We start from the raw sequence: 6,919 nt of genomic DNA on the forward strand, positions 1-6,919 counted from the left end.
TATAGTAATATATATAAATAATACAGTAATATTATTTTTAAGGGTTTAGAATATAGTAATATATATATAAAACAAGATGGAGGTTTTAGGGTGGAGGCTGCTCCTTCTTCACTTTCTTCTCCTCCTTCTTCTCCACCTTCTTCTCCTCCTTCTTCTCCACCTTCTCCTCCAAACATGAGTTTGGGTGGTTTTGTGTAATTGGATAAAAAAGTCCCCATTGCAGGGCACAGGTGGTTGGTTATTGGTTAAAAAGTTAACAATAATTTAGGTGTCATTTCTTAATTGGACAGTTTATCCTTAAAAGGCCTTGTAGAGAGAGAGATGGGGCTCCAGTTTTAGTTTGTTAGAGTGAAGTGCTGTAGAACTCAGGGTTTTTGAGATTGTAACATAAATAAGCATCTGAGTCCCAACAAGAAATACCATCTTGTGCATTTAACCCCAACCCTAGCAAAAGAAACCCCAAAAAATCCACAGTGTCCCATGCAGTTTTCCCTTTTCTCTGATTTCTTGGGATGATCTAAATCAGTAGAGCCTGTGCTGCTCAAACCCTTAGTGCTGATCATCCACACAAGAAGAGCCCACAGGAGGAGGCAGTGCCAGGGCTGGGAGGGTTGGGACAACTGGGATTTTCCTGCCTTTGGCACTGGGAGGTGAATTTTAGAAGGGGGATAAAGAAAAATCCCAACCAAATTCCCCCTGGAGCTGCAGTTCTGTGCTTGTTGCGTGGAGATGGAGGAACCATTTCTCTCTGGAAAGACTGACATGTTAAAACACCAAGAAATAGTAAATGGAGGTGATTTAATCCCTATTTCACGCTTTTTAACAGAGAAATAGGAAATGGAGGTGATTTAACCCTGATTTTGACTGTTTTTAACCAAACAAAGAGGAAATGAAGGGGGATTTAACCCCTATTTTGACTCTTTAACCAAACAAAGAGGAAATGAAGGGGGATTTAACCCTGATTTTGACTGTTTTTAACCAAACAAAGAGGAAATGAAGGGGGATTTAACCCCGATTTTGACTCTTTAACCAAACAAAGAGGAAATGGGGTGTGATTTCACTTTGTTTTGCTCCTCTCCCTCTGCAGCTCTGATGCTCCTCCTGCACCTGAGGATTTCCTGCCCCAGCCTCAGCTCAGGGCTTCACCCAGGTCCTTCAGGCTTCCTGTTTTGCTCTCAGAGCTTTCATTTCACCCACAAATCATTTCCTGTTCTGAGGCTCCCTGTGGCTGATCCCCTCCATTTCTGCTCCTCTGGTAAATCTTTGCCCTCCCTTCCCTTTCCCAAGGTGCTTTCCCTTTTCCAGGGCTGTGGGTGGGTGATGGGGGAAGCTCAGGAGCTTTCCCTGGCATCTTGAAGTCTCTCAGGTTGTCTCTGGATGCTGGGGGTGGCGGGGCTGTGCTCCTGCTCGCTGCTGACAGCTTTTCAATTCCAGCCACGGGAGGTGTGGAGCCTCCTGAATTAACTCATCCAGCAGCACGGAGCCCTTTATTCCTCTGCCTTTCCATCATTTTCCTGGAGTTCAAGTGCTGCTCTAAACGAATTAGTGTTGGGAAATGGGTGTGGGGAGGGAAATGCCATTGGAGAGGCTTAAAACCTGACAGGAATGGAGGAACCAGGGTAACCCAGAAAGGTTCAAAGGGATGTGGTGCTGACAGAATCATTTTAGCTGCAAATCACATTTTATTTTGGGGGGGTCACAGGCATGGTAGGAATTTTTAATAATTGGGGATGTGATTCCAAGCTTGTTAAATGAGTGGCTGAGCTGAGGGAGTAACTGAGAGGGAGTCATTGAGGAGTTCATTGCTTTCAGTTCACTGCAGAGCCACAAATTCAACAACAAATTCAAATTCCTCCTCCTAAACATTCCCAGTGCCTCTTGTAAATATTATTATTATTATTATTATTATTATTATTATTATTATTATTATTATTATTATTATTATTATTTTCCTGCAGTCTTTATTTTTATTTGCCCGTGCTTCTCACTCAAACATTTACAAAACCCGATGTTTCAGCTGTAGCCCCCTGGTTTTTCCCCTCCCCATGCAGCTCAGAGGCTGTGAAAGGATGGCTGGTGGTCTCCAGGTGTTTGTCCAGGCCTTGGATTGCTGGAAATTCTGATATTGCTGGGTCTGCTGAGAATGGAGAAGCTCCCCAGTAACATCTGGAGGGGTTATAAACCCCAATACCCCCATGGTAGGGGTGGGAGGAAGAGGAGCTTTAGGGTGTCTTCCAACCCAGCTTCCTGAGAGCTGGGAGTGCCAGAATTCCAGAGTGGTTTGGGTGGGAAGGGACCTTAAAGGCCATCCCATTCCCCCTGCCATGGGCAGGGAACCTTCCAGAGCCCAGGGTGCTCCAGCACTCCCAGAGCCTGTGTGGATCCTCTCTCCATCCTGGCTGTGTTTTGCAGGGAGATCCCCCATGTCCCAGATGTTGAGGGGATGCTGGGGGGTTTCCTTCCCTCCTGGATCATCCATCTCTAACTTGGGGAAGTCAGGCTGGCCAAAGACCTGACCTGGCCAATCCCCGAGCACGGCTGAGCGGTCACAGTGGGGCTCACCCAAAGGCTGCACTGGATTTTGGAGTCCTTTTCCAAGTTCCATGATTCCCTGGTGCTGCATGGACACAGCTTCCAGGGAAGGCCCAGGAGCTCTGAGCTGTTTGCAGCAGCCCAGGGAGGCTGCAGAGCCCATCTGGCCACAGGGACAAAGCTCCTCAGACAACTCCAAAAGGGATTTAAAGATTGGATTTACTGAAAGAGGGATTATGGAGGGCTGGAGTCAGCAGGAATTTGTGCCTTTAGGGTGACATTTAGGTTTTGGGGAAATGCAGCTTGGATCAGGTTCTCCCTTTCTGCTGCTGGGGCTGGCAGAGCATCGTTAAAGTTGGGATAATGAGGGTTTTTATTAATGGGAATGTTCCAGAGGCTTTGGCAACATGCCTGGGGTTTCACAAACGTGAAAATAAATGGGAAAAAGAGCAGCTTCCCAGTTTTACATCCAGAACAAATGAAGTACAGCATGGCTGGCAGGAAAAATCCCAATGCAGATACCAGATCTGCTGTGACCCCTCATTATCTCACATTTCCCACACATGAGGAGATCAGGAGCTCCCATCACACCTGAGAATTCCTTTAGCAGGTGAGCCTGGCTCCTGCAACTGCTTTGCCTCCTCGGGAATTCAGAGTAGGAGATGCCTCCAGGATTTTCAACCTTTCCCCCCTCATTTGACATCTCTTGGGATAAACTGATAATACTGATCTTAAATATTGGTGTATTTTTGCCCACCTCCTGCTGGGAGGCAGAGAGAGAACCTGGCTCTCCTTCCTGTGATTCCCAGCCTGCATTCCTGCCCCCATCGCTCCCACTGTGCTGTGATGTCCTTTAGATCAGGCAGCTCTTTGCCTTCCCAGATGTATTTTTAGATTGCAGCCTCCTCTCCTTTCACCTTCCTGCTGGCAGGATGAGCAGGATGAGCAGGATGACCTCTCCACATCCTCCTCTGCTGGTGCCAGGACACAGGAATGGCTTCCCCCTGCCAGAGGGCAGGGATGGATGGGATGTTGGGAATTGGGAATTGTTCCCTGGCAGGGTGGGGGTGCCCAGAGCATCTGTGGCTGCCCCTGGATCCCTGGCAGTGCCCAAGGCCAGGTTGGACACTGGGGCTGGGAGCGTCTGGGACAGTGGAAAGCATTGGAACAAAATGGGCTTTGAGGTCCCTTCCATCCCAAACCATTCCTTGATTCTCTGATTGTCTCTTCCCCTCATCCTGCCTGGAGCCTCTTCCTTGCCCCTTCCTGGCTCCCTGCATGCAGAATTATCCAGAATTATCCCTCTCATCCCTCAGGTGGGACCCCCTCAGCAGCTGGAATTCAAACCAGGCTTTCCCTGGCACCAGCAAATGCTGACACAGCAAATCCAGCCCTGCTGAAGCTCCAGCTGCCTTGACCAAAACATCATGAATATTCATGAGGTGATTAATTAACGTGTCCCTGCTTTAATAGCTCCTCATGAAATTCTGTGCCATGCCAGGGGCTGGCACCCGGGTGGAAGTGTCACTTTAAGGTATTTTGGAACAACCTGGCCAGGAGTGAACACGTCTGAGGACTGCAGTGACCCCAATCAGCTCCCCATGGCTGTGATGGTGATTAGTACCCATAATTAGAAATTCTCCAGGAGGGTCAGGCTGTGCTGCAGAGCTGGGATGGTGCAGGAAGGAATTTCCAGCTGTGGGATATTCCAAGTTCAGCAGCCCCCATTGTTCTTTGCACTTACACAAAGCTTAGTGGCAAAACTGTGCCTCCTGTGGTTGGAGATGCCCTCCAGGAGACGACATCCCTTGGGAAGAGGGAGATGGGAACATTTGTATGGATGGAAACAACGTGGGAAATGCCAGGAGTGTTTCCTCCCTGTCCATTTTCCTTCCCCTGCCAGGACATGGGATGCTTGGTTACCCAGATTATCCACACTGCCTCCAGAGGGATCCCTGGGCTGAGCTTGGGGAAGCCTTTCTGGGGTTTCTCTGAGCATTCCCAGTCTGGAGTGAAGAAAGCTTTGAGATCCCAGCAGGATGGGGACTGCAGAGGGAATATCTGCAGTGGGGGTGGGGTGGGTGCTGGATTTATCCCAAATTCTTACCTCCAGTTGCTCACCCTTTCCCACTCAGCATTTCCAGCTCATTCCTGCAGGATGCTGGAAGTGCCAATGCTCTGAATAATCCCAAAACCATTAGAGGAGAGCAGGGACAGCAGCTCCTTCAAGGGCTGTTAAACACAGGGCTGTGCATCCAGCTCGGGGAGCTGCTGGATCATGGGATCCTGGGAGCTGCCAGGGAATCCTGAAGGTACCAGAACTCCGGCCTTGCTTTTGATCCCAAGCATCTGCCACTGGCCACTGTCAAAACTCATCACTCATCCCCCAAAACTGCAGGAAAAGGTGAAGGGGTTCTGTAATGTGGAGTTAAATGAGCAGTGCTGGACCAGGACTGGTTGAACCTCATTAATTGATGTGTTAATTACCTGTGGATATCTAGGCCAGCCTGGACTGTGAGCTTCCCTTGGAGAAGTTTTACAAGAGGATCTCCAGCAGCTTGGGGGAGAAGAAAACCTTCCTCAGTGCTTGTGGAAGCTGAACTGGTGCTGTCCCCTTTGTGAACATCCCCTCGAGTGCAGTGGAAGGTAATTAATGAATCAATTAATTAATTAATTAATGGCTTTGTTCCACTCGGAGTGCTCTGAGCTTTTTGCAGTGTCCCTGTCAGTGAAAGGTGAATCAATTCAGGCAGTGAATGAAGGTGGTGGGACAGGGTGAGGTGGTGTCTGGAGAGGGGAGCAGCAGGGGCTGGGTTTGGTGTCTGGGGCGCAACCATTGATTGATCCACTGCCCATGGATACACGGAGCCAGGCTGGGAATAAAAACAAATTATCTCATTTCCAGGAGTCTCTGGTCTGGGGAGATGAGTGTTGGTAACACCAGAGCAGGAGCCTGGTGACACCCCTCATCAAAGAGTAAATAAATTTGTGAATATAAAATGTATTTTATATATGCATTATTTGCATGAATATTTAACTCTACAACAGATGACTTTCAGTCCATTTCATAGAAAAACACGGGTTTGGGTTGGAAGGGACCTTAAGGACCATGGACAGGGACAGCTCCCACTGTCCCAGGCTGCTCTGAGCCCCAGTATCCAGCCTGGCCTTGGGCACTGCCAGGGATCCAGGGGCAGCCCCAGTTCCTATGGGAATGGGTGCCAGGGCATCCCCACCCTCATTATCAAACCCTTCTTCCTTGTGTCTAATTTAAATCAGAGGAGTTTCTAATTTAAATCGAGGAGTTTCTTCACCTCTGGAATTTGTCCCAGCTTTGTGTGACACATCAGGATGGCTCAGCACACAATCCTGGACACATGAGCAAGGAAAATCCCAACCCAGCCCCTGTCTGTTTTGTCCCTCTTGCAAAGCTGACCCTTTATCCCACACCCATCTTTCTCTGCCCCATTCCGTGATCTCATTCCACCTGTTGGAGTCCCCCCTCGACCTCAGCGGGCCCTGATTTGAGCAGGGCTGCTGAAATGGCCTCACCAAAGGGCTCTGGCCATCCCCACCCCACAGGTATGTACCCAGGTAGGGTGCCCCTAAGCAGGGCTTAATGTGCTCTGACTCCATGATTCCAGAAGGCTGAACCAATGCTTAATTGAGCTATACTGTATTACTCTAATACTACACTAAATTACATACTAAAGAGATACTATACCATACTAAAAAGATACTGTACTACTAAGGTACTAAAGAAAAACCCGTGACTGTCAGAGACAGGCAGGACACAGCTTTGACCCAACTGGCCAAGGAATCAAAACAACCCTCACTGGTGTCCAATTAACAAATCCCTTTGGGCAAACAATCTCCATAACACATTCCACACATGCAAAAACAACAGGAGCAGCAAGTAGAGATAAGAATTGTTTTCTCTCCTGTCACTATGATATTTTATGAAAATCCTTTCGCTAGGATTTTTCTCCTGAGGAGCGGAAAAGCCTCAGAAAAGAAATGTAAACAATAATTATGTGATGGCTGTGGAATGTGGTTTGGAGATGGTTCACCAACAGGTGCCTCTTTGATTGGTCTCATGTGCATTGTTTTACTTGATGACCAGTCATGGTCCAGCTGTGTCGAGGCTGTGAGCAGCCACAGGTTTTTATTATTCATTCTTTGTCACAGACATGTTTTATGAAAAATCCTTTCTTTAGGATTTTTCCTCTTGAGAAGCTGAGAGGCCTCAGGAACAAAATGTAACCAATGGTTATCTGCTGCTGTGGAATGCAACAGGTGCATCTGGGATTGGGCTCATGTGGTTGTTTCTAATTAATGGCCAATCACAGTCAGCTGGCTCAGACTCTGTCCTTTGTTATGATTCTTT

The sequence above is a fragment of the Agelaius tricolor genome, unplaced genomic scaffold (genome assembly GCF_023055355.1).
Source record: "Agelaius tricolor isolate 1412-34295 unplaced genomic scaffold, bAgeTri1.0.p SCAF_17, whole genome shotgun sequence".
Lineage (NCBI taxonomy): Eukaryota > Metazoa > Chordata > Aves > Passeriformes > Icteridae > Agelaius > Agelaius tricolor.